This window comes from Phyllobates terribilis, unplaced genomic scaffold (genome assembly GCF_046119375.1).
Source record: "Phyllobates terribilis strain yellow unplaced genomic scaffold, ASM4611937v1 Scaffold_3__8_contigs__length_932513732, whole genome shotgun sequence".
NCBI classification, from domain to species: Eukaryota; Metazoa; Chordata; class Amphibia; order Anura; family Dendrobatidae; genus Phyllobates; species Phyllobates terribilis.
The window spans coordinates 740,958,225-740,985,095 of record NW_027362763.1 but is presented as its reverse complement, the minus strand read 5'-3'; the positions used below and the strand labels follow the sequence as shown (position 1 = coordinate 740,985,095).

The 26,871-nt window shown below is 44.9% G+C and overlaps 1 long non-coding RNA gene across 2 annotated transcripts in view; it reads left to right on the top strand.

Annotated features, from left to right (window-relative positions):
* The window catches only part of LOC141258314 (uncharacterized), a 93,798-nt gene extending 68,766 nt beyond the window's left edge, over positions 1-25,032 (top strand). The window contains exon 3 of one of the 2 annotated variants that reach the window (XR_012318285.1): positions 24,789-25,032. This is a non-coding gene — a long non-coding RNA (uncharacterized lncRNA). Of the gene's footprint in view, positions 1-12,111; positions 12,332-24,788 lie in introns of those variants that run through there. The other variant, XR_012318284.1, reaches the window with a different exon arrangement.
* Positions 25,033-26,871: the final 1,839 nt, after the last annotated feature.

The following is a 26,871-nucleotide window of genomic DNA, read 5'->3' as shown; positions in this document are numbered from 1 at the left end:
CGGCAAGTTCATCTTTAATCCGGCCGGTTAGACCCTCCCAGAAGACGGACACCAGGGCATCGTTATCCCAAGCAAGTTCAAAAGCAAGGGTACGGAACCGTATGGCATATTGGCCCACGGTGAGACTCCCTTGACTGAGGCGTAGCAGAGATGAGGCGGATGAGGTCTTTCATCCTGGTTCATCAAAGACTTTCCGGAAGGCCGTGAGAAAGGCTGGCAGGTTGGACACCAGGGGGTCTCCTCTCTCCCATAGAGGATTTAGCCAAGCCAGCGCCTCCCCAGTGAGATGGGACATGATGAAGGCCACTTTGGCTCGGTCGGTGGAAAACTGGTGTGCCAAAAGTTCGAAGTGCAGGGTGCACAGGTTAATGGAGCCCCGTGCCTGACCGGGATCTCCACCAAAACGAGGCGGGGCGGTAAGGCGGGGACCGGGAAGGGATGCCATGGTATTGATGGGCAGCGGCGCTGCCAGGGTAGTGGTTGTGCGAGTGGAAGCAGCTCCCGACGAGGCAGCCAGTGTGTCCAGGCGGGAGTGAACCCTACGCAGGTGGCCCAAGATGGAGTCCTGTTGGGACCTCTGACGGGAAAGTTCATGACATAGGTCCGAGAGCGAGGGAGCTTGGGTGCCACCGGGTTCCATGGCCCGAGCAAACTGTAACGGGCAGGTAGTCACGGCAAGTGACAGGAACAGTCTCTGGGTAGAAGGGCAGGAGGTCACGGCAAGTGACGGGAACAGTCTCTTGACAGGCGGGTGGTCACGGCAAGTGACAGCAGGGTAAGAGTCTCTAGACAGGCAGGTGGTCACGGCAAGTGACGGCAGAGCCTCCAGGTAGGCTAGCAGGCGGGTAGCAGGTGACCGCTCCCAGGTGAGCGGGTAAGAGTCTCTCGGCCGGCTGGCAGGTGGTCTCAGGCAGGTATCAGGCAGGTATCAGGCAGGTATCAGGCAGGAGTCAGGCAGGTGTCAGGCAGGTATCAGGCAGGTGCTTCCTGATCCGCAGGCGGACTGGTCCATAGACAGACTGGCGGATGCAGGTAGACAGACTGTCGGACCGCAGGAATTCAAGCAGGTAGACAGAGCTGGAAAGCAGACTGGCAACGGGACCTGAGGGCTGAAGCAGAGGTGAAAGGCTTTGCAACAACTTTGCTCGGGCACCTCCTTTTTGGAGGAGGTGCCTTATATATGGGAGCTCCACCGGCAATTGGCCAGGGACTCCTAAGGATGGCGCGCGCGGCCCCTTTAAGAGAGAGGGAGCGCGCGCGTGCCCTAAGCACGGTGCCCGGGAAGCGGCGAGCGCTGCCAACAGCGCGGGAATTGGACGCCGAGGATGGAGCAGGGAGGTGAGAGGAGCGGCGTCTCTGCCTAGCAGGAGGCAGGGACGCCGACGCTACACCCATCCTGTAATAATGTTCCCCATCCTGGCCCCTTTCTGAAATAATTTAACCCACCCTGGTCCTCATCCTGTAATAATGTCCCCATCCTGGCCCCTGGCTTATTATTGTCATGATAATTTGTCGGGTGGGAGCTTTGTTTTTCGTGCACAGCCCCATATACACTGCATAGTCATATAAATATATCATGTTACATTGTACATGTAGTCCAATCTGTGGACAGCGGGGTATAGAGCAGAAGGGGCTGAGCTGATCGATGTGTAGGTTTGTGGGTTAAGATTATGTATGACTTGTAATTTTTTAATTTATACATCTTCATTCCGAGTGTAGGAGCTCCATGTGTGATCTGCTCTGTATTACTCCCCTCTCCTGGATCCAGCGCCATGTCCTCCGCAGCAACCAGGTCTCTGCTCCACCACAGCAGCTCAGGGTACTCCAGTGACATCACTCACCTGGACCATTTATAGTGTTAAGGTTGAAAGAAAAGATAAATCCATCAAGATTAACCTACACCCTAACATGTTGATCCAGGGGAAGGCAAAAACCCCACGAGGCAGATGCTCATAGCACCATATTAGGTACTATGTCAGTCAGACTGGGTCCCTGGATAAACATCCCATTGCAGAGTCTACTACACATAAGCTTTGATATTATATTTATCAAGAAACGGATTCAAGCCCTCCTTGAACTTTTAGTTAATTGACCATTACATCTTGTTGTGGCAGAGAGTTCCATTGTCTCACTACTTGTACTGTAAAGAATACATAAGATTTCTATTTTTTAGAAAAAATTGTGATATTTAAAAAAAATTGACAAAAATTTTAAAATATATACTTAACACAAAAACCTAATTGAAACAATAGGTAATTTTCTGACAATAGCTTCCCTTAAAAGACTATTTCCAAGATTATCTCTTCTCTGTCCTTTGGCTAAGATCAAGGGCAGCTGATGTAGATTGATGCACTAATGCACACTGGGCAGAAGTTTGGAGTTTTACGCAAGGTGCCCCCAGGATCAAAGCCATGAGGTTGAGTTAAGTTTGAAAGCACGAGGTGCAAAAGTTCCCCCAGCAATAGTGACCCAGGAGTGCCTAAACTCATGGCACATTTATGTAGAACTTCTCTTTCTCACTTTTTTAAAGCACGTACCCTTTTCTGGGCCTTTTTGGCAAGGAGACGGAACTTTTTAATTTCCAAAAGGATGGTCCAGACTGTATTTACACTGTAAATACCTTCACTATTTTAATTGTATTCATTGGGTGTCACTTTTTACATGTGTGTCCATTACACAAGGACTCCTCTGGGATGTGGTTCCCTTACGTATTCCCTCCTATTCGGTTTAGGGGGTCAAGTGTGTGGCCATCATGTTCCGTTTCTTCCTGCAAACCCCTGGCTCTCCTCTTTTAGAAGGAGAGCCGACTTATGCTGTGTGCCCGCCGTGAAAACGCATTAAAAACGCATGTTAAGTTGTCTGCCATGTTTCCCAATGATAATCCGCATGTGCTGTGCACATGCTGTGGAAATTTCCCCTGCAGATTATCATTGCGGAAAAATACGCAGCACAACCATTTCTTGTGTGTAAACGTGGCGAAATCACTGCCATTGACTTGCATTGAATCACATAACATCCGCATGTATACATGTATGCATGCGGATGTTATGCGGTTTAATGCGCGGATGGTACCCGGGTCTGGAGAAGAGGAGACTCTCCTCCAGACCAGGGTACCATTAGTAAAAAAAGAATTAAAATGTAAAAAATAAAAAAAAACATTATACTTACCTCTCCGGCGGCCCCCGGTCTCCTTCTCCGGTGGCGTCCTCTGTCCTCGGCATGTCCTCGGCATGTCCATTTAGACATGTGATGGTCATGCGACCGCTGACGTCGCGTGGCTTGTCACCTGACTAAATGACGTCAGCGCAGGTCCTTTCAGAACACCGCGGGATGCCGAGGACAAAGGACGCCACCGGAGAAGGAGACCGGGGGCCGCCGGAGAGGTAAGTATAATGTTTTTTTTTATTTTTTACGTTTTAATTCTTTTTTTTACTATTGATGCTGCATTTAAAGAAGCATAAGTTGGTCATACAATATAAATCCATGCCAGTTGCATGGATTTATATTGTGTGACCAACTTGTCAAGCACTTTCCAAGTGATGTTCAAAATCGCTTGGAAAAGCGCTTGAAAAAACGCATGTGGAAATGCATGCAAAAACACTTCACCCTGGCAGAAAAAACACATGCAAAATCCACATGCGTTTTTTCTGCCAAGGAGATGCAGAAATGCTCAGGAAATTTCTGCTTCATTTCTGCATTGTGTGCACATAGCCTTAGACTGAGAGCATAATCTCACTGGGGAAGAAGTCCAGTTGGATGCTCGGAGCGCAACCAGCTCTCCCTAAGCTCCGGCAATGTGAGGCCATCATTCCCTATCCTTCATTGTGGTCTTCTTCTCAGTAGGGATGGGCAAAGGTTTATTGGAGCCATTCTCCAATAGACTGCATCCTTGTGCACTGTTTTCTTTATGTGGCACAATCACAGCACCTGGGTGGAGAGCACAATCTCAAACTTTCTATCAGCTCATTCTAAGGACAAGTTCACACGTTCAGTATTTGGTCAGTATTTACATCAGTATTTGTAAGTCAACGATGGAGTGGGACAATCACAGGAAAAGTATACTAGAAACACGGGCACCTACTGATGTAAAATACTGACCAAATACTGAACGTGTGAACATGATCTTATTCATTTTTTTTGGGCTCAGCTGCAGTATCAGACACAGTCCCACTACACTCCTACAATGCAATGAGGGTCTTTTCCTATAACAATTTACTACATACAGACTTAACTCTATACAGATACTAAGCATACCGGAAATACTCAGTAACTTGCAAAATTGTGAATGCATCTGTGGATTATAAAAGGCTATAAAGCAGGATGTAATTCAGGATCAGTACAAAAATAAGTAATAAAACTTCAACAGTGCTCAACTTCTCATGTAGGTTATTTTATCCTTAGGGTGGAGATCGCCGCCCAAATGATAAAATAACCTACATGAAAAGATGAAACACATCAAAGCTGCTCTCCAGTCATAACTATAAGACCTGTATTGTTGCTCTACTATATGTTGCATTATTAAATCTCCAATTTTTTTGTTGTAGAATAACCAGATTAAATATTTAAAGGTGTTGCAACGACAGCAATCATCTTTTCAGATTTTTTATCTTATTAAAATCCTCTCTGTTTTCAAGAACAGAGGGATTTTTAAATTTTATTGTTTAATGGTTGTTGCCTCATTTACCGGCTACCTGCAGTTTAGCAGTGTAGCCGAGCATGCTCAGTGCTTACAAGCTCTTTTTAATAGAGCGTGTAAGTACTGATCTAAAGCTCTCTGGAATGCCAGCTTTAGTGTGTCTCTGTTTCTTCAATGCTGCAGCTTTAAAGATTGCACAGTTTGGACCACTGGTCCGAACTGTCAATCTTCAGGAGAACACCGCCCCAGACAAACAGGAAGCAGGGAGGCAGAGGAGCGTTGTGCTCCTGAAGATGAAACTTTAGAACAACGCTTGAAGGAATTACCTCTGAATGGATTGTTGATGATAGATATCGGGTGACATAAACCAGCAAGTAAATGAAAGAAATACGTTTAGAAGTTCATTGCCAATTATTCTGGATGTCTGAGATCTTTTAGAAAAATGAAATATCACACATATGGAGAACTTATAAAAGACGAACGTTTTTCTCTGGTGACCGTTAGACCCTGCTGAAATTACAGCAATACCTTGAGATTACTTGAATGTTACAGTGGCCATATGTGAAGTTTATAGATTCTTGTTAATTCCAGTGATCCCTAGGAGTAACAGTCTGGGACCGGTGCCACCACTGTCAGACACATGTGTTAAACAGGAAAAGTATTTGAGGGGTCATTTCAGTTTTCGAGTGATCAACTGGATATTCTAGCATTCTGCTTCTGTGATACATTTATCAGCAATATATAAACACTTCAATATTTAGAATATTTTAGAAATTCGATTATGAATTAAAATTATGAAATTAGAACAAGGAATTTAAAACATTGATCCACAATTATCAAAAATGGTGTAGCTTGCGGCAAAACTTTAGTGAACACACTTTAACTTCACCAATCCATATTTACCAAATGTTGCAAATTTACATTAGTGAGAAAGTTGGCGCAAATTATGCCAGCGTAACTTTGTAAGCATGTTTACTAAGTTCCCTAAATTAGAAAAGAATGGGAGATCAATGTGTCAAATGTCTGCCGTTAATGTTTAACTTTGTGCAAATTGCGAATGTTCATGTTTCTTAAAAATTAAGTTAGCAAAATAAATCTATTTGTTCTACTGCCTTTTTTAAGACCGATATGCCCTATCTATAGTATGTCTTTTTTGTGACTTATTGAAAAATGCGTTTAGAAATATGTCATACTTCATGCAAAAAGGTTAATCACTCCGCCTTTTTCACATCATTTTTAAGTTTTTGCTTTAGTGTTAAAGGGCTGTCCACTACTTGGACAACCCTTTCCTATTCCACATGTTTGGCCCCGTTAAAATAAAACACTTATACCTTTGGTGTCGGCACTCGCTCCACTTATGAGCCCTTTCTCCGACCCACCCAAACCACCCTCTCCTTCTGAACTCCTCATTGTCATTGAAAAAAAGATCCACTCTGTCTTTATTTGACAGGATGGGCTTCTAGCACAGGGAGGTGTTAGGCAACAAATTCTATAAAACTCTCTGGAGAGAGTGGGAAGGAGCAGAGTGAGAAAACAAGCAGAGGTAGACACAGAAAGATTGTGCTGAGCTTTCTAACACATCGCTTACCTCATCTCAGAGTTGGATTCCCATCTGCACTGTTGAGTACGGATATATGATTTCCTCCATTCTGCTATTGCTTCTCTCTGTGTGATAACTAAAAAATGAAGAACAGAAATCCATTTCTGCGTGCTGAGCTGTGTATGTGAGAGATTGCAGCAGCTAGTCTCCTCCCATCAGCTCAGAGTTGATTGCAAATTAAGAGAGCCTGAAGAGGGGATAATTGGTGAAAATGCAGAATACAAGTCATATAATGGCCAGATATAGTGTTATTCCTCATTTTCACTCATTTTCAGTTTATTCTGAAAAGTTACTTAAAAGTATGGTTACCCTCTAATAATAATAATAATATTTATTTTTATATAGCGCCAACATATTCCACAACGCTTTACAGACATTATCATCGCTGTCCCCATTGGGGCTCACAATCTAAATTCCCTATCAGTATGTCTTTGGAGTGTGGGAGGAAACCGGAGAACCTGGAGGAAACCCACGCAAACATACAAACGCCAGGCAGATGTTGTCCTTGGTAGGATTTGAACCCAGTACCCCAGTGCTGCAAGGCTGCAGTGCTAACCACTGAGCCACCGTGACTTGTCCATCAACTGTGCCTACTGATTGAATTGTGAATTGTGTTGCTTGCATGTTATACAGTATTCAAGGTAAACATAACCCCAACACAATATGAAGAATAAAAATTGGAGAAGAAAGGAAAAAGTAAGGACACAGAAAGAGGGTCTAAAGTGTGAGGTAGGGTGTTACAGCAATGTCGCTTCGTCCTGTAAAATATGAACCAATTTGTGTATACCTATGAAGGTCTGCATTAGATTTGTTAACCTTGTTACAAATTCCAGGGGCAAGTTCAAGTTTTACATTTCTAGGTCCTTGGCTTCTGTTAGAATAAGCCCCTCACCAGAGCAGGCAGCATAATGGGGCACGGTAGTCCAGTCTTTACTGATAGCAGAGCTAGAAAAGCAACACTTTATAATTCCCCTGTTACCTTGTTAGTTTTATTCCTTGTCTGTATGGTGACATCTACATTTTTTTAATGCAGTTCTACATTCTCTACTCCATAGAGATTACCGGTAACTCACCAAGAATTGTAATGCTCTGCATTGTAATAGGAAAAAACAGCTCAGCATTAGTAGCACAATATAAGGAGGCCATTGAACTCTAGTTGTAAAATTGGCGTGAGAAGCTCAGGAATAATTCTCGACCATTACTGGCTATACTGAGAAGTTTAGCACTTAGCCAGGTCCACAAGAACAAGAAGCTGTAATGATGCAACAATATACGGTGGTAAGAATTTGGCCATGGTGACTCCACATTTTCAGTAAGAATATTCAATAGGTTATATTTTCCCTTACATGGAAAATCCACATATTTATATCCTGTGTGTGGATTCAGTATCTGTGGATGATGGTTTCCTTGCATATCCTCCTTAAGACTTGCTTTACAGCTCAAAGTCTACCTCACATCCTGGAGTCTCAGCAAAGCCTTTCTCACAACCAGGACCTGCTATGGTATACTGCTTCCCAACCAGTCACCCATTCAGCCCATCACTAGCACTCACATGGTTCCTATTCTCCACTGTGGCAACAGATACTTCACGTCTGTGCATTCCTCCATGTTTGGGTGGAAATCTCAAAGCAGAGCTGCCAGTATATTCTTTCCACCATGAAGGCATCTTCCCTACTTCAAGGAGCAGAAACACAGTTATTAAAGGCACAGAGTCCTTCTCAACTTTTTGCTCATGCCTTGGTGGTGACATGTCTCAGAAGGCATAAGAGTCTCTCGGGGTTCTCCATGTGAATCAGGCAACTTTGTCACCAGTGTGAGGTTCCTTAATGCAGGGTAGATAGCAAGTACTAAGCCAGACATGGTAAAGCTTCTCTTCTATCTCAGACTCTATGAGTCAAACATGGGAGGTGGTATTACTGCTATCAGATACCCACTCTGGTTGGGGAAGAGATAAAAAAAAAGTTACACTTCTCCAACCATGACATCTACAGTACAGACCAAAAGTTTGGACACACCTCATTTATAGATTTTTCTGTATTTTCATGACTATGTGTAACGGGTCTGGGAGGCGGAACCTCTGAGCTACTATACAAGGGGGCGGTCCTTGTAAGGGAGCGGGTGGCGACCAGGGAAGACGGGCTGGAAGTCTCAGCAGGTGAACGGGACAGTCTCTGAGTGAACGGGACAGTCTCTGAGTGAACGGGCTGGAGGTCACGGCAAGTGACCGGGGCAGTCTCTAGGTATAGGGTTGGTACGACCTGTGGCGGCTGAAGATAGACGTGAGCTCCCAGGTGAGCAGGCGAGAGTCTCTGGATGAACGGGTGGTCACAGCATGTGACGGCGGAGCCTCCAGGAAGACCAGCGGACAGGCGACAGATGAGCGCTCCCATGTGAGCGGGCAGAAGTCTCTGGACAGGCGGGTGGTCACAGCACGTGACGGCAGAGCCTCCGGGTAGGCAAGCAGACAGGTAGCAGATGAGCGCTCCCAGGTGAGCGGGCAGAAGTCTCTGGACAGGCGGGTGGTCACAGCACGTGACGGCGGAGCCTCCAGGTAGGCTAGCAGGCAGGTAGCAGATGTGCGCTCCCAGGTGAGCGGGCAAGCTGGTCCATAGACAGACTGACAGGAGTTGGAAGGCAGACCGTCGGACCTCAGGCAAGCAGGCAGGTAGCTGATGTGCGCTCCCAGGTGAGCGGGCAGGCTGGTCCTTAGACAGACTGACAGGATTAGTAAGGCAGACCGTCGGACCTCAGACTAGCAGGCAGGTAGCAAGTAATCAGGCAGGAATCTGGCAGGTAACTGGCAGGTAACTGGCAACGGGACCTGAGGGCTGAAGCACAGGTGAGACACAGGTGCAAACAACATTGCTCGGGCACCTCCATTTTGGAGGAGGTGCCTTATATATGGTAAAGTCCTCCGGCCATTGGCCGAGGACTCCTTAGGACGGCGCGCGCGGCCCCTTTAAGAGGGAGGGAGGGCGCGCGCGCGCGCCCTAAGCACCGTGGCCGGGAAGGAGCGCGCGCTGCCAGCAGAGCGGGAGAGGGACGCCGGGCACGGAGCAGAGCGGTGAGGGGAACAGCGTCCCTGCCTAGCAGAGGGCAGGGACGCCGGCACTACACTATGAAAATTGTACATTCACATTGAAGGCATCAAAACTATGAATTAACACATGTGGAATTATATACTTAACAAAAAAGTGTGAAACAACTGAAAATAGGTCTTATATTCTAGGTTCTTCAAAGTAGCCACCTTTTGCTTTGATGACTGCTTTGCACACTCTTGGCATTCTCTTGATGAGCTTCAAGAGGTAGTCATACCTACCTTTGTCTGCCGTGCCTGTCTGTATGCCAGCTGTACCTGCCTGCATCTGCTGTGCTTTTCTGTACACCAGCCGTACCTGCCTGCATCTGCTGTGCCTGCCTATATACCAGCCATTCCTGCCTGCACCTGCTGTGCCAGTCTGTATACCAGCCGTACCTGCTGTGCCTGTCTGTATACTGGCCGTACCTGTCTACACCTGCCTTGTCTTCCAGTATTCCTGCCGTGCCTGCCTGTATCAGTCAAGTCTACCCGTTCCTGGCTGTTCCAACTACTTGCTCCTTTGCGAGTCAGCTGCCATGCTTCTGAGATCTGTCCTGGAGTAGCACCTGGTGTCCATCCGGAGCCAAGTCTAACCCTACCATCAGGGCCTCTAGCGAAGAGTCAGGTGTTCTCCTAGTCACGCCCCTCCAGACTCTCCTCGGTCCATGGCACAGTGGTTCCACCATTATTCTCGTTACATGTATGCTTGTCTTATAAGGAATCTGTCAGCAGGTTTTTGCTATGCAATTTGACAGCATCAAGAGGTAGGGACAGTCAGAGACCCTAATTCCAGCAATTTATCATTTAGTTTACTGGGTGCAGCAATTGTGATCGTGTAAGGATATGGACATGCTGCCCATGTTTACCGCTTGAAAAGACAAGTTTCATTGTTGTGTGATGTACTGTATTATGATATGTTATGTGAACTGTGGGGTGTAAAGTGAATTGTGCTGTGCGTTAGATATGTGTAGTTTTGACTACGAAAAAAAAAAAGTTGATGTTTGGGACTACCCCACAGTGGAAGGGGGTTGTGTAAGGGAAAGTGACTGTTTCCTGGTAGGAAGACAGATAGGGTTTGGAGTGCGTAGTGAATAGACTACAAGGTCCAAGGTGGACAGTGCCGCATTCAAAGGCACCCCTAAATGAGAGGATACCGAAGAAAAGGGATAGCGAGAACCTGAGCATAAGTGACAGAGAGACAGAGTGGCCTTCCAGAGATGGATCCTAGGAGAGAACGCCCAGCCATGCGACCCCGAGCTTGTAGTGCTGGAAGGAAATGGGCCTAAACAGGACTTAGTATCTGGGACTAGTGAAGGGTCCCGAGTTCCAGGGTGCCAGTAGAGGAAAGATGACGCAGAACCGCAGAACAAGTAGATGACACTTGTTGATCAGGACTGTAGTGTTGAAGCTGGGTTCTGGTGAAGTAGGAAGAAACAGCGGATATAGAGATCCCTAGAGTATACAACTAAGGAAGAAAACTGTGTGGAAAATGTTTCAATTTGTAAAGGAAGACTTTGTACCTGCTCTCCCTTGTATATAACCGTTACCAAGTTATCGTTCAGTAAAGAATTTATTTTTGAACGGTGGTCTCCCTAATTGAACTGTGAAATATCTGATCCTGGCAAACCCATAACAACAGTTAAATGCGGCCTGCAGGGGCGTAAGGCCTTCACAGCACAAGTCCCCACACCAAGCCAGGACCTCCACTTTCCTTTAAAGGGAACCTGTCAGTAGGATCAATCCTTCTAAGAAGTCTATATGGGCATGCAGGTCATAGGAAGGGCAATGGACTGGACATTTATCTGTATGAGAATCTGCCTGAAGAGCTTATTTTAAATAAAAGAGGGCGTTAAGATAGGGACAGTGGGGTGGTTATAATTCATAAGGGTGAACAGTGTGGAGGCAATATTTTATAGAAGAGGACAGTGTGCAGAGCATGTACCATAAATGGACAGTGAGAGGGTCATATTTTGTGCATGGAGCACAGTGAGGGGCAATCATTTATGTAGGGGCACAGCATAGGGCACATATATTTATTCGGGAGCAATATAAGGACACTGCTATTTTTAAGGACACTGAGTTGGGATGGGGTGCAGAAGGGCGGAGAAGATGGAAGTCTGCAGAGATGAGATGTGGATGTGAAATCTCATCAAGGCATCTGTACTATATGGAGACAAAAGGGAAGAGAAAACTAAAATCAGAGAAGATGTCACATATAAGGTACATGGATGTAAATGTTTACTTGTGATACTGACTTTGTCTTATCATTACTGTGGTTCCTGTATGCTCTTCAATTTAATGATGGCTGTTAACATCATTTTCCAGTATCTCCTTACTATTGTTAATGACATACAGGGAAATGTAGGTTCATGCAATATAATTATATATGGGGCTGACCTGATTTTGCTATTGATCACTGTACTAAGCTTGATGATATATTCATGTACTAATGATGGTTCTGGTGAGGTATTTATGTACTGATGATGGTTCTTGTGATGTATTTCATGTACTGAATGTGGTTTTGTGATGTATTTCTGTACTGTTGGGGGTTCTGGTGATGTAGTCAAGTATTGTCGATGGTTCTGGTGATGTATTTCTATACTGTTGGTGTCAAGGTAAAATATATATATTCTAGAAAATCAATTAGTTTCTTTTAATAGATTACCTAATCAGTGTGAATTAATATAGAGATGATGGAATAATCTATGTGTATGTATGTATGCAAATGTGTATATGCACATGGATTATGTTAATAGTTAATGAATATATAACTAACAGTTTCTATTCTTATTGTAGACATGAACAACTAAATGATTTCCTGGGAATGACGTATGCATGTGCATGGCTGATAACAGAGAGATTCATGTCGAGTTGGCAAAGATGGCGCTGAGAGACAACTTCACCCCTCCCATCAGAATTCCTAAGGCATTACTGAGGCCAAGAAATACATAGATGAGCAAATTGCAGTGTGCCAAGCTATCAGAAAGAGCAATGAATTTTACTAATCCCACCTAGAAGTAGAATACTATATAACCCCATGTAAATGTAATAAAGTATGCAATTTTGCGTGGTTCAGTCTCTGAGTGAAGTTTTTCAACCAGATTAGCAAATTTGGTTAATTAGCTTCTTTGCATGCACTGGGACATTTTTAATTTGGAGGAGAGCAGTTACCTGGTGTATCTTAAATTGGTGAAACCTCCTCAAATGGTGCCGTGACTCAGATCACACTCGAGGGGACACTAGGTCTTGGGGTGCCCATCACCGGACCACCTACGGACGAACCGGGACTGCTCAAAGCGAGAGTCTGATCAACTCTCATCATTGAATACGGTAAGTCTGCAGATTTAATGAATCTGTAGTGCTTATTCGTATTTTGAGCGGTCTCTGGTGAGTTTGTGGTGTCTAGATTGGCCCTTAGGGACAGCCCCGTGCGACTGGGCGGGTCCCCGCTGTGTGATTCCAAGAACTCTGGTGTGTAGTCGCTCCTGGCTAACTGCTGCTCTCTGGTTTCTGAGGTGTTCTGTCCCATTAGAATGATCTTTGTACGCAGGGGCGTACAAGTATACACTTGAGAATTTAGGAAAATTTCTTTGTTTATAACGCGGGCATGCGGAGAGTGACGTTGCTGATAAGCCGAGTATTAAGACGCCATTAGGGCGTGGGCACGCGGGGCCCTCTATTAAGTCGTGTATTAAGTCGTGGGACACACGGGGAGTGAAGTTGCTGATAAGTCGTGTATTAAGACACCATTAGGGTGCGGGTACGCAGGGTCAACTAATCCTCTATTAAGACGTGGAATACGCGGAGGGCCAACTGCAATGTTAAGCCGTATATTAAGACGTCACCAGGACGCGGGTGCGCGGGGTGTTCAGTGCTTCATTAAGTCGTAAAAGAATCAATTCAGTGCTTGGTAGGGAGTGTAGGGACCTGTTACAATTCTACTTGTGTATCAGCTGCCTAGTCTGATCATAAGTCTAAGGACACGGGACGCCTGGAGCCAAAATCATGGAAAAACTAAAGACATTGTTTGTGTCGCAGGGGTCGCTAGATCAGGAGCGACTGGACCCCAAAGATATAGTTGCTAGAAGAGAAGGAAAGAAATATGTAGAGAAAACCAAAAAAGTAATGTCATTGTGTGGGTTGTACCCGGGGGGTAGGTTACAGTACGAGTAGTGTTGAGCGATACCTTCCGATATCAGGAAATATCGTATCGGATTGGATCGGGCCGATACCCAAAAAGTATCGGATATCGCCGATTCCGATACCGGAAACCAATGCAAGTCAATGGGACACAAATATCGGAATGAAAATAAACCCTTTCTTTCCTTGTAGGTTAATTCTACATGAAGTAAAACAACTAAGAATAATGTAAAATGACATGAAAAGCCGGCAATTCATCAGCGCATACACCGGTACCCGACAATTTACAACAGAAAGAATAGAGCTTCACACATAGATTAGATAGATAGAAACATGTCAGTCACATGTATAAGAAGTACAGTGACAGTGTTGGTTACTGTACTTGTCATTTAGTGTAAAGGATTTATTTAAAAAAATAATAGTGTTTTCGTGCACCGTCTCTTTAAAAAAGCCGGCCGGCAATTCAGCATCTGTACCCGACAATTTATAACAGAAAGAATAGAGCTTCACACATAGATTAGATAGATAGAAACATGTCAGTCACATATATAAGAAGTACAGTGACAGTGTTGCTTACAGAACTTGTCATTTAGTGTAAATGATTTATTTAAAAAAAATATTAGTGTTTTCATGCACTATCTCTTTAAAAAAGCCGGCCGGCAATTCAGCATCTGTACCCGACAATTTATAACAGACAGAATAGAAAATCACACATAGATTAGATAGATAGAAACATGTCAGTCACATATATAAGAAGCACAGTGACAGTGTTGGTTACTGTACTTGTCATTTAGTGTAAAGGATTTATTTAAAAAAATAATAGTGTTTTCGTGCACCGTCTCTTTAAAAAAGCCGGCCGGCAATTCAGCATCTGTACCCGACAATTTATAACAGACAGAACAGAGCTTCACACATAGATTAGATAGATAGAAACATGTCAGTCACATATATAAGAAGCACAGTGACAGTGTTGGTTACTGTACTTGTCATTTAGTGTAAAGGATTTATTTAAAAAAATAATAGTGTTTTCGTGCACCGTCTCTTTAAAAAAGCCGGCCGGCAATTCAGCAGCGGTACCCGACAATTTATAACAGACAGAATAGAGCATCACACATAGATTAGATAGATAGAAACATGTCAGTCACATATATAAGAAGTACAGTGACAGTGTTGCTTACAGAACTTGTCATTTAGTGTAAATGATTTATTTAAAAAAAATAATAGTGTTTTCATGCACCGTCTCTTTAAAAAAGCTGGCCGGCAATTCAGCATCTGTACCCGACAATTTATAACAGACAGAATAGAAAATCACACATAGATTAGATAGATAGAAACATGTCAGTCACATATATATGAAGTACAGTGACAGTGTTGATTACTGTACTTGTCATTTAGTGTTAAAATAAAGGATTTATTTTAAAAAAAATTGACGTGGGGTTCCCCTTAATTTTAGGCTCTAGCGGAGGTTAAGCAGACAGCTGGGGCAGATGTTTGAAGCCTGGGAAGGGGGTAATACCCATGGAGCTTCCCAGGCTACTAATATCAGCCCCCAGCTGAATACCTAGCCTTTACTAGCTATTAAAATGGGGGAACCCCCCTAATTTAATAGCTAGCAAAGGCTAGGCAGACAGCTGGGGGCTGATTTTAATAGCCCAGGAAGGGTGCCATGAATATTGGCCCCCTCCCAGGCTAGAAACACCAGCCGTCAGCCGCCCCAGAAATGGCGCATCCATAGGATGCGCCAATTCTGGCACTTAGCCTCGCTCTTCCCACTGCCCTGTAGCGGTGACAGTGGGGTAATAGGGTTGGGGTTGATGTCAGCTTATAATGCCAGCTGACATCAAGCCCAGGTTAGTAATGGAGAGGCGTCTATAAGACGCCCCCATTACTAACCCCATAGTCAAAGTTAAAAAAAAAACACAAACACCCAGAATAAAGTCCTTTAATTGAAATAAACACACAATTCTTTATTGTTCTAAATTAAACCATACTTACAACCACGCCAATTCCAGCTGAAGCCAACGATCTCCTGCAATAAAAGAAAAATAATAAACCAACATCATCCTTACCTTTCCATGGTTCCCACGATGGCTCCAGCTCTGCTACATCGAGATGACAGGCTGGACCGCAGCCGAAAGCTGCCATCCAGCCTGTCATCCCGCGGACACTGAGAAGCGTAGGCTTGCTTGCGCTCCTCAGTGTCTGGCTGTGACGGCATCCAGATGAGCCGAGGTCAGCTCACCTCATGCACGTCACTGACAGCGTGGGAAAATTCTCCTGCACTCAGCGCTTCAGCGTGAGAATTCTCCCACGCTGTCAGTGACATACATGAGGTGAGGTCATGTCCAATGAACTCAACTCGCCTCATGCACGTCACTGACAGCGTGGGAGAATTCTCACGCTGAAGCGCTGAGTGCAGGAGAATTTTCCCACGCTGTCAGTGACGTGCATGAGGTGAGCTGAGTTCATTGGACATGACCTCGGCTCATCTTTATGCCGTCACAGCGAGGCACTGAGGAGTGCAAGCATGCCTGCGCTTCTCAGTGTCTGCGGGATGACAGGCTGGATGGCAGCGTTCTGCTGCGGTCCAGCCTGTCATCTCGATGTAGCAGAGCTGAAGCTGTCGTGGGAACCATGGAAAGGTAAGGATGATGTTGCTTTATTATTTTACTTTTATTGCAGGAGATCGTTGGCTTCAGCTGGAATGGGCGTGACGGTAAGTATGGTTTAATTTAGAACAATAAAGAATTGTGTGTTTATTTCAATTAAAGGACTTTTAATTTTTTTTTTATTATTTCAGGAAATTCATGAAATAATTGAAAAAAATTTATGTGGGGCTTCGCCCTATATTTGTGTCCAGTCAGGTACAGCAGGCAGGAACGGGCTGCCCCCAACCACCAGCTGCCTATTTGTACCTAGCCGGACACAACAATATAGGGAAGCCCTTTTTTTCTTAATTATTCCATGAATTTCATGAAATAATTAAAAAAAAAAATACGTGGGGCTTCGCCCTATTTTTGTGTCCAGCCAGGTACAACTAGGCAGCTGGGGGCTGGAATCTGCAGCGCAGGGAGGCCCAAGCTTTCTGGGCCCCACCCGCTGCAAATTGCAGTCCGCAGCCGCCCCGGAAAATGGCGCGTTCATAGAAGCGCCATCTTCTGGCGCTGTACCCAACTCATCCAGGGCCCTGATGCGGTGGCTCACTGGGTAATAAAGGGGTTAAGGCCAGCTTGGCATTATCAGCTGGCCTTAAGCCCGAAATTCATGGGGTCACGCCAATATTAGACATGACCACCATGAATTTCTAGTAAAGTATTTAAAAAAAACACAAACACCCAGAAAAAAGTCCTTTAATTGAAATAAACACACAATTCTTTATTGTTCTAAATTAAACCATACTTACCATCACGCCCATTCCAGCTGAAGCCAACGATCTCCTGCAATAAAAGAAAAATAATAAAGCAACATCATCCTTACCTTTCCATGGTTCCCACGACAGCTTCAGCTCTGCTACATCGAGATGACAGGCTGGACCGCAGCAGAAAGCTGCCATCCAGCCTGTCATCCACTCTTCCACGCCTCGCTCTTCCACGCTGCCCTGGTGCGGTGGCAGGGGGTAATAGTGGTGGGGTTCATGTCAGCGCCAGCTGCCATGAAGCCCAGGTTAGTAATGATGGGCGTCTATAAGACACCCCCATTACTAACCTACAAAGTGTTAAAAAGAAAAAACACACTACACCCAGAAAAAAATAATTTATTTGAAATAAAACACACTATTTTATTTAATTCTTAGTTTACTAAAAAAAAAAAATAGTTACCTGTCCTCGTTCCTGCGCTGATCTCCCATGCACAGCTGTCACATCTGGAGATGGTGACAGCTGTCATTGCTGCTGTAAGCTCACGCTGCCGGGAACACGTCCGCTCCCGGCAGCGGGAGCCACTGACTGAGGTCACCGGAGTGCATTCAGTCAGCGCAGCTCCGGGGACCTCCTTTACGGCACTGCTGTACCGTGGGAATTTCTCACGATACAGCAGGGCCGTAAAGGAGCTAACCGGAGCAGCGCTGCCTTAACTCCGGTGAACCCTTACGGCCCCGTCATTCTAGCGGCGGCAGCGGTTCAGGGCGGTCACATTCTATGTGGCTGCTCTGAACTGGAGATCTTCGTGGGACACTCGTGGACTACTACGGAGGGGTAAGGATAAGTTTGTGGTTTATTATTTTATATTTTATTACAGGAGATCGATGGCTTCGGGGAATTAGGTGTCTAGGTGAGTATAGGTGTAGTTTTTTATTTTTTACTTTATTTTAGGTGGCGATCGGCGGGGACAGGTAATGTATGAACTAATTTATTGTAGTAACCACTAGCCACCAATGACATGTATTTAACATTTATTGGGGACACAGTAGGGCAATTTAAATAGGATCAGGCTGATGGGAACTACTGCTCCCATCGAGCTGATCCTGCTGGCACGAGTGGACGGGGGACAGACATAGGCCGATGGGAGTAGTAGTGTCACATCGGCCTATGTCTGCCTGCACGCACAGACACCGCGCACACCCGCACACACCCACAAACATCGCACAGACACCGCGCACACCCGCACACACCCACAAACATCGCACAGACACCGCGCACACCCGCACACACCCACAAACATCGCACAGACACCGCGCACACACACGCAGACATCGCACACACACCCCGCATACACTCGCATACACACTAATCATGACCGGTCTGATGGTCTGGGAGGTGAGGCTGACCTGTGCCGCCGTGGGAAAGTTCATGTGAGTTCATGCAGTCAAGCATGAACTCACATGAACCCTCTGAGGGCACCGCGGCGACTTCAAATGAACAGCTGATCGGCATCACCTGATACCTCAGCTGTTCATTTGAAATAACCGGCGGGAAAGCGCAGCACAGAACGGGAAAGCCGGCGGTGAAGTCTTTTCACTGCCGGCTTCCCCGCCCGGGTCCTTCGCTCCCCGCTCCTTGGAGCTGCGCTCCCCGCCCGGTCCTAACTTACGATCGGGATGGGAGGTGGCGAGGGGAGCGGAGGATCGGGGTGGGAGGCTGCGGGGAAGCAGTATGGGGCTGTGTGATTGTTTAAAAGCTGGCGGCTTTTTACCGCCCGCCGGCTTTTAAACAATCAGGAGAATTCTCCCACGCTGGGATGGCATTCTGATGACAGGCTGGATCACAGCTGAGCGCTGCCATCCAACTTGTCATCCTTCAGAGACACTGCAGAGCGCAGGCATTATGGGAACTTCCGATTCCGGTATTCGATATTGTAAAAGTATCGGAATTAAGTATCGGAATTCCGATACCGCAAATATCGGCCGATACCCGATATTTCAGTATCGAAATGCTCAACACTAAGTACGAGATGTTGAATGCAGCAATTTGTGAGAACAGGGGAAAACTGGAAGATAATGGGTTGTAACAAAGTGCATACATGTGGAAAAAGGTTGCGCTGAGTTTATCGAAAGAAGGGTTTGTGGAAATTGAGGATAGGGATAACAAAGGGAACATAACTGGTTATTTCTATGTTAGAGAGATGACTCCACCACCGCCTTATAATGGCGGCGCAATGAATTGTTGGGTGTGTTCTAATTGTGGCCAGCAGAATCCATTGTCAACAGATTATTGTGTTGCATGTCACGTGCCCCGTCAAGGAGGCCCACCCCTCGCTACTACCCAAGCCACTCCTAGTGCCCCATCCTCATCCGTTATACCTATGTCCGCCCAAAGTTCCAACCCTTCCTGAACTCTGGTCTCAAGGTCCTGATGATATAGGCCAGCTGCCTGTCCCGTCAGTCCAAGTTTTCCTGAAAGAAGGTGCACGGATTCCCAGACTCCCACAGCACCCACTGAAAGCAGCCCAAGAAGCGTCATTAGATGCCCAGATCCAAGAATTACTCAAGAAAGGAGCATTAATTCCCTGTGTTTCTCCTGCTAATACGCCATTGTTTCCAGTGAAAAAGAAAACTGCAAGAGGAGAACCGGATAAATTTAGGTTGGTGCAAGATCTGAGAGCTGTGAATGCAGTTACAATCCTGGAGACCCCAGTGGTGCCAAATCCACATATATTACTCAATGAAATTACCCCTGATGCAATGCATTTTACAGTAATCGACTTGGCAAACGTCTTCTTCAGTGTGCCTCTGCATCCTGACTGTCAGTATCTTTTTGCTTTTACTCACAGAGCAGTACAGTACACCTGGACCATTATGCCTCAATGAGCTCAGAACTCTCCTCATCACTTCACACTGGTCTTAACTACCTGTCTCCAACCCTGGAAGAGTGAGAACCCTGAAGTCACATTGATACAATATGTCGATGATCTACTCCTCTGTTGTCCCGATGACCAAACTTGCCACAGGTTCAGCTGTTCTTTGCTCCAATTTCTGGCCACCATCGGATGCAAAGTTACTCTGCGAAAGCTACAATGGTGTTGTACCAAAATTGTGTTTTTGGGTCATTGCATATCCCAAGGTACCAAGCATCTCACTGAAGAGCGGAAAGCTGCCATCCGTGACATCCCGTACCCGAGAACTGTCAAACAACTCCAAGCTTTCCTGGGAATGGTCACATACTGCAGGCAGTGGATCCCTAACGCATCAGTTCTCATGCAACCTCTATATGATCGGGTCCACTCTTCTGAGCTTGACCTGCATTTTGACCAAGAAGCTGAGGATGCAATGGACCAGTTGAAAGAAGTCATCATTTCAGCCCCTGCACTGGGGATTCCCAACTATGAATTTCCATTCTTTCTATTTGTCTCTGAAGCGCGTGGCCATGCCTCAGGAGTTCTGGCACAAAAACATGGAGGCCACATGAGACCCATCGGATATTATTCCAGTAAATTGGATCCAGTGGCGCAAACAGCTCCAACATGTCTCAAAGCAGTGCTGGCAGCTACAGAACTCCTCCACAGAACAGCAGATGTTGTACTTAGCCATCCTATAACTATACTGGCCCCTCATGATTTGAAAGCTATCCTTGCACAAACCCAGCACAACCATCTATCTATGCAACGTCGTGTCAGAATCCAATGTGAGCTCCTTTTACCAGAAAATATAGCTCTTCGGCAATGTACTGTCTTGAACCCCTCCACTCTGCTTCCTCTGTCAAGGGGGGATTGCTCTGAAGACTTAGGGGGGACCTCAGAACACCATGAATACCCTGATTCGAGTGACCATGATTGCCTTGAGGTCATGAAGGCAGAAACCTCTCACCTACCTACTGTCTCTGAACAGCCACTGCCTGAAGCGGATCTGATACTGTATACTGACGGGTCCAGATACGCAGATGAATATGGAACTTACCATACCGGATAAGCGGTGGTGTCCCCACCAACGGTTGTTTCTGCTGGACCACTGCTATCTTATATGTCAGCTCAAGAGGCCGAACTGTATGCTCTGACCAAAGCCTGCAAGTGCGCAGAGAGTCGAGTGACCAATATCTACACGGACTCGAGGTACGGATTCAGGATTGCGCACGACTTAAGCCTGATATGGGCCCTGAGGGGCTACAAGACAGCGAGTGGAGCTCCAATCCGGAATGCAGCGGCAGTGAGAAGTCTGCTAGAAGCTCTGAAGTTACCTAGGCAAGTGGCTGTGATCAAAATTAAGGCTCATGGGAAACTGAATTCCCAGGAAGCCAAGGGGAATCATCTGGCTGACATTACAGCAAAAGCAGCATCTATGGAACCAATATTTCCAGAGGAAGCAGAGGTGTCGGGGGTACGGAGGTGTTCGTGCTTACCAGAAGTCAGAGACAACGAGGGGATGAGGAAGAAATGAGAATGAGAAATTTGGGGTTGGAAGGAAAAGAGGAGGAAGATGAAGAGGAGCTAAGACTGGAAGAGAATCCGGCACACAGGACTTTAGTGGACCGGCAGAATGCGGTAACAGAAGAAGTAAAACAAGGATGGATCGGACAGGGAGGAATGTTTTGTAATGACGGAATCTGGAGAGTGGGAAGAAGAATATGTCTGCCAAGAGCACTGTATCCTGCAGTGGTTCAGTGGGCTCATGGAAAGATACATAGAGGGAAGAATCAGATGATTTCAGCTATCAATAAACTCTATATTGCACCCAAGATTTCAGTTCTTGTTACAAACTATACTAGGAGCTGTGAGATTTCTAACACTTGTAATCCCGGAAGAACAGAACATGTGCCAAAGAAGAAACTGGCAAAGTCACAGTATCCTTTCCAGAGAATCCAAATTGATCATATGCAATTACCCAAGAGTGGAAGATATGAATATGTTCTGGTGGTGATGGATATGTTTTCCGGCTGGACAGAAGCATACCCAGTGGCCAACATGACTGCTAGAGCTACAGTGAAAAGGCTTCTGGCAGAACTTATCTGCAGATTCAGGATTCCAGAAGTGATTGAAAGTGATCAAGGACCCGCCTTAATCGCAGAAGTTACCAAATCAATCTGGGAGATGATTGGGGCGGATTTGGGCCTGCATACTCCTTATCATCCTCAAAGTAGGGGCAAAGTGGAAAGGATGAATGGCACTTTGAAAAACAAAATTCTTAAAGCCAGTAAAGAATTGTCACTTCCATGGCTAGATGTGCTGCCTATTGCCCTATACTCAGTCCGAAATACCCTGAGACAACCCACAGGACTCACACCATATGAGATCTTGTTTTGGGGGGCCACCTAGAATGGGTCGATATTACCCACAGCAGCTTAGTTCAGGGAATGATAAGCTTGTGAATTTTGTTATCGGACTTGCTAAAGAGTTAAAACTAACATATGCTACAGTGTGCTCTTCTATTCCAGACTCAGATCTTGAACCAGTTACTCACAGCATCCATACTGGAGATTTTGTCTGGATAAAGAATCACGTGTGAGGCACACTGGATGCCAGATTTGAAGGGCCCTACCAAGTGTTGCTTACATCACCTACGGCTGTGAAGGTCGAAGGCCTAACATCATGGATCCACGCATCCCATTGCAAGAAGGCTCACAACCCTGATGTTCCTTTTTCTGATGACGGTAGCTATGGGGGAAGCCTTTGTTACAGTAACACGTGCATTCCAAGCAATTATTACTAAAGAGAATGATATTCCAGTTTTCTGATACAACACTTTCTTGAATGTGGTGACTTTCCAATTTGATTACTGTGGGATAGTATCTTGTAGGGGGTTTGAGAGATTGAGTAGTGACTGGTTAAGAGCTTTGTGTCACAGACAATTACTGGGGACAAAAATGTGATTACTGGGGTGCTGTTGGGTGGAACACAGGTGACCACGACTTCGGATACAACCCACAATCTGCTAAGGACAAAAAACATAATAACGCAAAATCTTTGCTTGACCGTTTCAAACTACTAAAAAGAGCTTTTAAACCTGGGTGTAGGGTTATAGGTACATGTAATGGGTTGACTATCACCATAGAGAACCCTACAGAGCAAGATGGAGAAATATATATATATTAGGATCCTGGAGTGAAGGAAGGATGGGAGGTCTGGGAAAGTTCAAATTGGCCAGGATTTCTAATAAAGTGGGTCCGAAGATAAACCCATTAGCCCCTCGACACCACATGATGGAAGGTATGGTAGCCATAGCCAATCCCACTTATGAGGATACCCTAAAAGAAACGGGATTTTCAGATCATAACTGGTGGTTAGAATGGATGAAGTATACAGCAACCCAACATAACTTTAGTGATTGTTATGTATGTTCAAAGGCCAGGCCACATTTGGGTACAGTCCCTCTAATTTTCCCAGAGGAGGTGCAAAGGTGTCTCTTGGATATGTATACCAACAGGACTTCAAATTCCAGTGTCCGCATCCCCTGGAGAACGAAATATTTCATTACCGCCGGAATATCAAGCCTCGGACAGGGAATAATCATCTACCCAGGAAATTACACTTGTTTCCAAAATTACCGGCGAAGTGGGAATTTCTTAGGGAATTTTACACAAAGCTACTGTGGGAATTACAGTACTATATAGGGTACAGAGGCCCAGGACCAGAAACAATCTCTGAGTGACGTGTACTGGATTTGTGGTGACATGAAGATTAGGACTAGACTGGAGGGCAAATGGACTGGGGAATGTGCCTTAACTAAAGCAATAATGTCTGTTTACCTTATATCTGAGTCCCAGGAATCCAAAGAGGAAATAAAGGCTGCGTTTGCAGGTACATACAGGGCCAAGAGAGAAGTTAACCCCAAAGGCAGTTTTGACCCACATATATATATTGATGTTCTCGGAGTGCCTAGGGGGATGCCAGACGAATTCAAGGCCCGAGACCAAGTGAAGATTTGAGTCCATAATACTCATAATAACCGTTAACAAGAATGTAGATTGGATAAATTACATATATTATAACCAACAAAGATTTGTCAATTATACCAAAGATGCCTTACAAGGGATAGCTGACCAACTAGCACCTACATCTACCATGGCCTTCCAAAACAGAATAGCTCTGGATATGTTACTTGCAGAAAAAGGAGGGGTATGCAAAATGATAGGTGAGCATTGTTGTACTTATATCCCAGACAATACCGGCCTCACAGGGAAAGTTACTAATGCTCTCAAAAAATTGACAGATTTAAGTGAAGAACTGGAAAGGAATTCAGGTGTGACTGATCCCTGGGATAAATATTTTTCTTGCATGAAAGATTGGAAGAGTTGGTTAATCCAAGGGGGAATTATTTTACTAAGTGTGATAATTCTAATTAGTGTATTGCTGATCTGTGTGATTCCCTGTGTCAAGAGGTTAATTGCCAAAACAGTAGATGCACCAGTACCTATCAGCGTCTTGTCCGAAGAATCTAATGAAGAGGCCTATGAACAAACAGTTCCCCTTAGAACAAAGGTGTTGTACCAGAGAGATTAACGGAAGTAAATGAGTTTGTAAAGTTAATATCCATATTTCTGTGTTAGGGGTGGCCCTCGATTACCCAGTCACTAGATCTTTTAGGGTCTCCATCCCTTTCCTGTAGGTCTTCATTTGAGTTAGATTTAGGAAACGTCGGTGGGTCCGTCTAAAAGGGACGGGGCGCCCGCCACATCGTAGGGTTCCAGAATAGCCTTAACATAGGTTCAATTCCTTCTCCTCCTCTAATTTTTAGCATATGGATATTAAAACCAAATAATTGATTTTAGGGGGTCTGTCAAGGTAAAATATATATATTATAGAAAATCAATTGGTTTCTTTTAATAGATTACCTAATCAGTGTGAATTAATATAGAGATGATGGAATAATCTATGTGTATGTATGTATGTATGCAAATGTGTGTATGCACATGGATTATGTTAATAGTTAATGAATATATAACTAACAGTTTCTATTCTTATTGTAGACATGAACAACTAAATGATTTCCTGGGAATGACGTATGCATGTGCATGGCTGATTCATGTCGAGTTGGCAAAGATGGCGCTGAGAGACGACTTCACTCCTCCCATCAGAATTCCTAAGGCGTTACTGAGGCAAAGAGATACATGGATGAGCAAATTGAAGTGTGCCAAGCTATCAGAAAGAGCAATGAATTTTTCTAATCCCACCTAGAAGTAGAATACTATATAACCCCATGTCTACGTAATAAAGTATGCCATTTTGCGTGGTTCAGTCTCTGATTGAAGTTTTTCAACCAGATTAGCAAATTTGGTTAATTAGCTTCTTTGCATGCACTCGGACATTTTTAATTTGGAGGAGAGCAGTTACCTGGTGTATCTTAAATTGGTGAAACCTCCACATTGGCAGTTCTGGTAACATATTTTTGTACAGTTAGTTGATTGGTGATGTATTTATGTACTGGTGGTGGTTCTGGTGCTGGAATTTTGTACTGTTGGTGGATCTGGTGATGTACTTTTATTGGTTCTGATCCTGTACTCATATAGAAATCCATAACTTGTCAGATAGTAAAGTTTAATAAGGATTACTACATCTGTATTTACAGTGGGGAAAAAAAGTATTTAGTCAGCCACCAATTGTGCAAATTCTCCCACTTAAAATGATGAGAGAGGCCTGTAATTGGCATCATAGGTAGACCTCAACTATGAGAGACAAAATGAGAAAACAATTCCTGAAAAACACATTGTCTGATTTGGAAAGAATTTTTTTTCAAATTTTGGTGGAAAATAAGTATTTGGTCAATTACAAAAGTTCATCGCAATACTTTGTTATATATCCTTTGTTGGCAATGAGAGAGGTCAAACGTTTTCTGTAAGTCTTCACAAGGTTGGCACACACTGTTGCTGGTATGTTTGCCCATTCCCTCCATGCAGATCTCCGCTAGAGCAGTGATGTTTTTTGGGGCTGTCACTGGGCAACACGGACTTTCAACTCCCTCCAAAGGTTTTCTATAGGGCTTAGATCTGGAGACTGGCTAGGCCACTCCAGGACCTTGAAATGCTTCTTACGAAGCCACTCCTTCGTCGCCCTGGTGGTGTGCTTGAGATCATTGTCATGCTGTAAGACTCAGCCACGTTTCATCTTCAATGCCTTTGCTGATGGAAGGAGGTTTGCACTCAAAATCTCATGATACATGGCCCCATTCATTCTTTCATGTACACGGATCAGTCAACCTGGTCCCTTGACAGAGAAACAGCTCGAATGCATGATGTTGCCACCCCATGCTTTACAGTAGGTATGGTGTTCTTTGGATGCAACTCAGAATTCTTTCTCCTCCAAACATGACGAGTTGTGTTTCTACCAAACAGTTCTACTTTGGTTTCATCTGACCATATGACATTCTCCCAATACTCTTCTGGATCATCCAAATGCTCTCTAGCAAACTTCAGACAGGCCCGGACATGTAATAGCTTAAGCAGGGGGACACGTCTGGTACTGCAGGATCTGAGTCCCTGGCGGCGTAGTGTGTTACTGATGGTAGCCTGTGTAACGTTGGTCGCAGTTCTCTGCAGGTCATTCACTAGGTCCCCCCGTGTGGTTCTGGAATTTTTGCTCACCGTTTTTTAGATCATTTTGACCCCACGGGGTGAGATCTTGTGCGGAGCCCCAGATCGAGGGAGATTATCAGTGATCTTGTATGTCTTCCATTTTCTAATTATTGCTCCCACAGTTGATTTCTTCACACCAAGCTGCTTGCCTATTGCAGATTCAGTCTTCCCAGCCTGGTGCAGGGCTACAATTTTGTTTCTGGTGTCCTTCGACAGCTCTTTGGGCTTCACCATAGTGGAGTTTGGAGTGTGACTCTTTGAGGTTGCGGACAGGTGTCTTTTATACTGATAACAAGTTCAAACAGGTGTCAGTGCTACAGGTAATGAGTGGAGGACAGAGGAGCCTCTTAAAGAAGAAGTTACAGGTCTGTGAGAGCCAGAAATCTTGCTGGTTTGTAATTGACCAAATACTTATTTTCCACCAAAATTTGAAAAAATTTTATTTCCAAATCAGGATTTGTTTTCTCATTTTGTCTCTCAT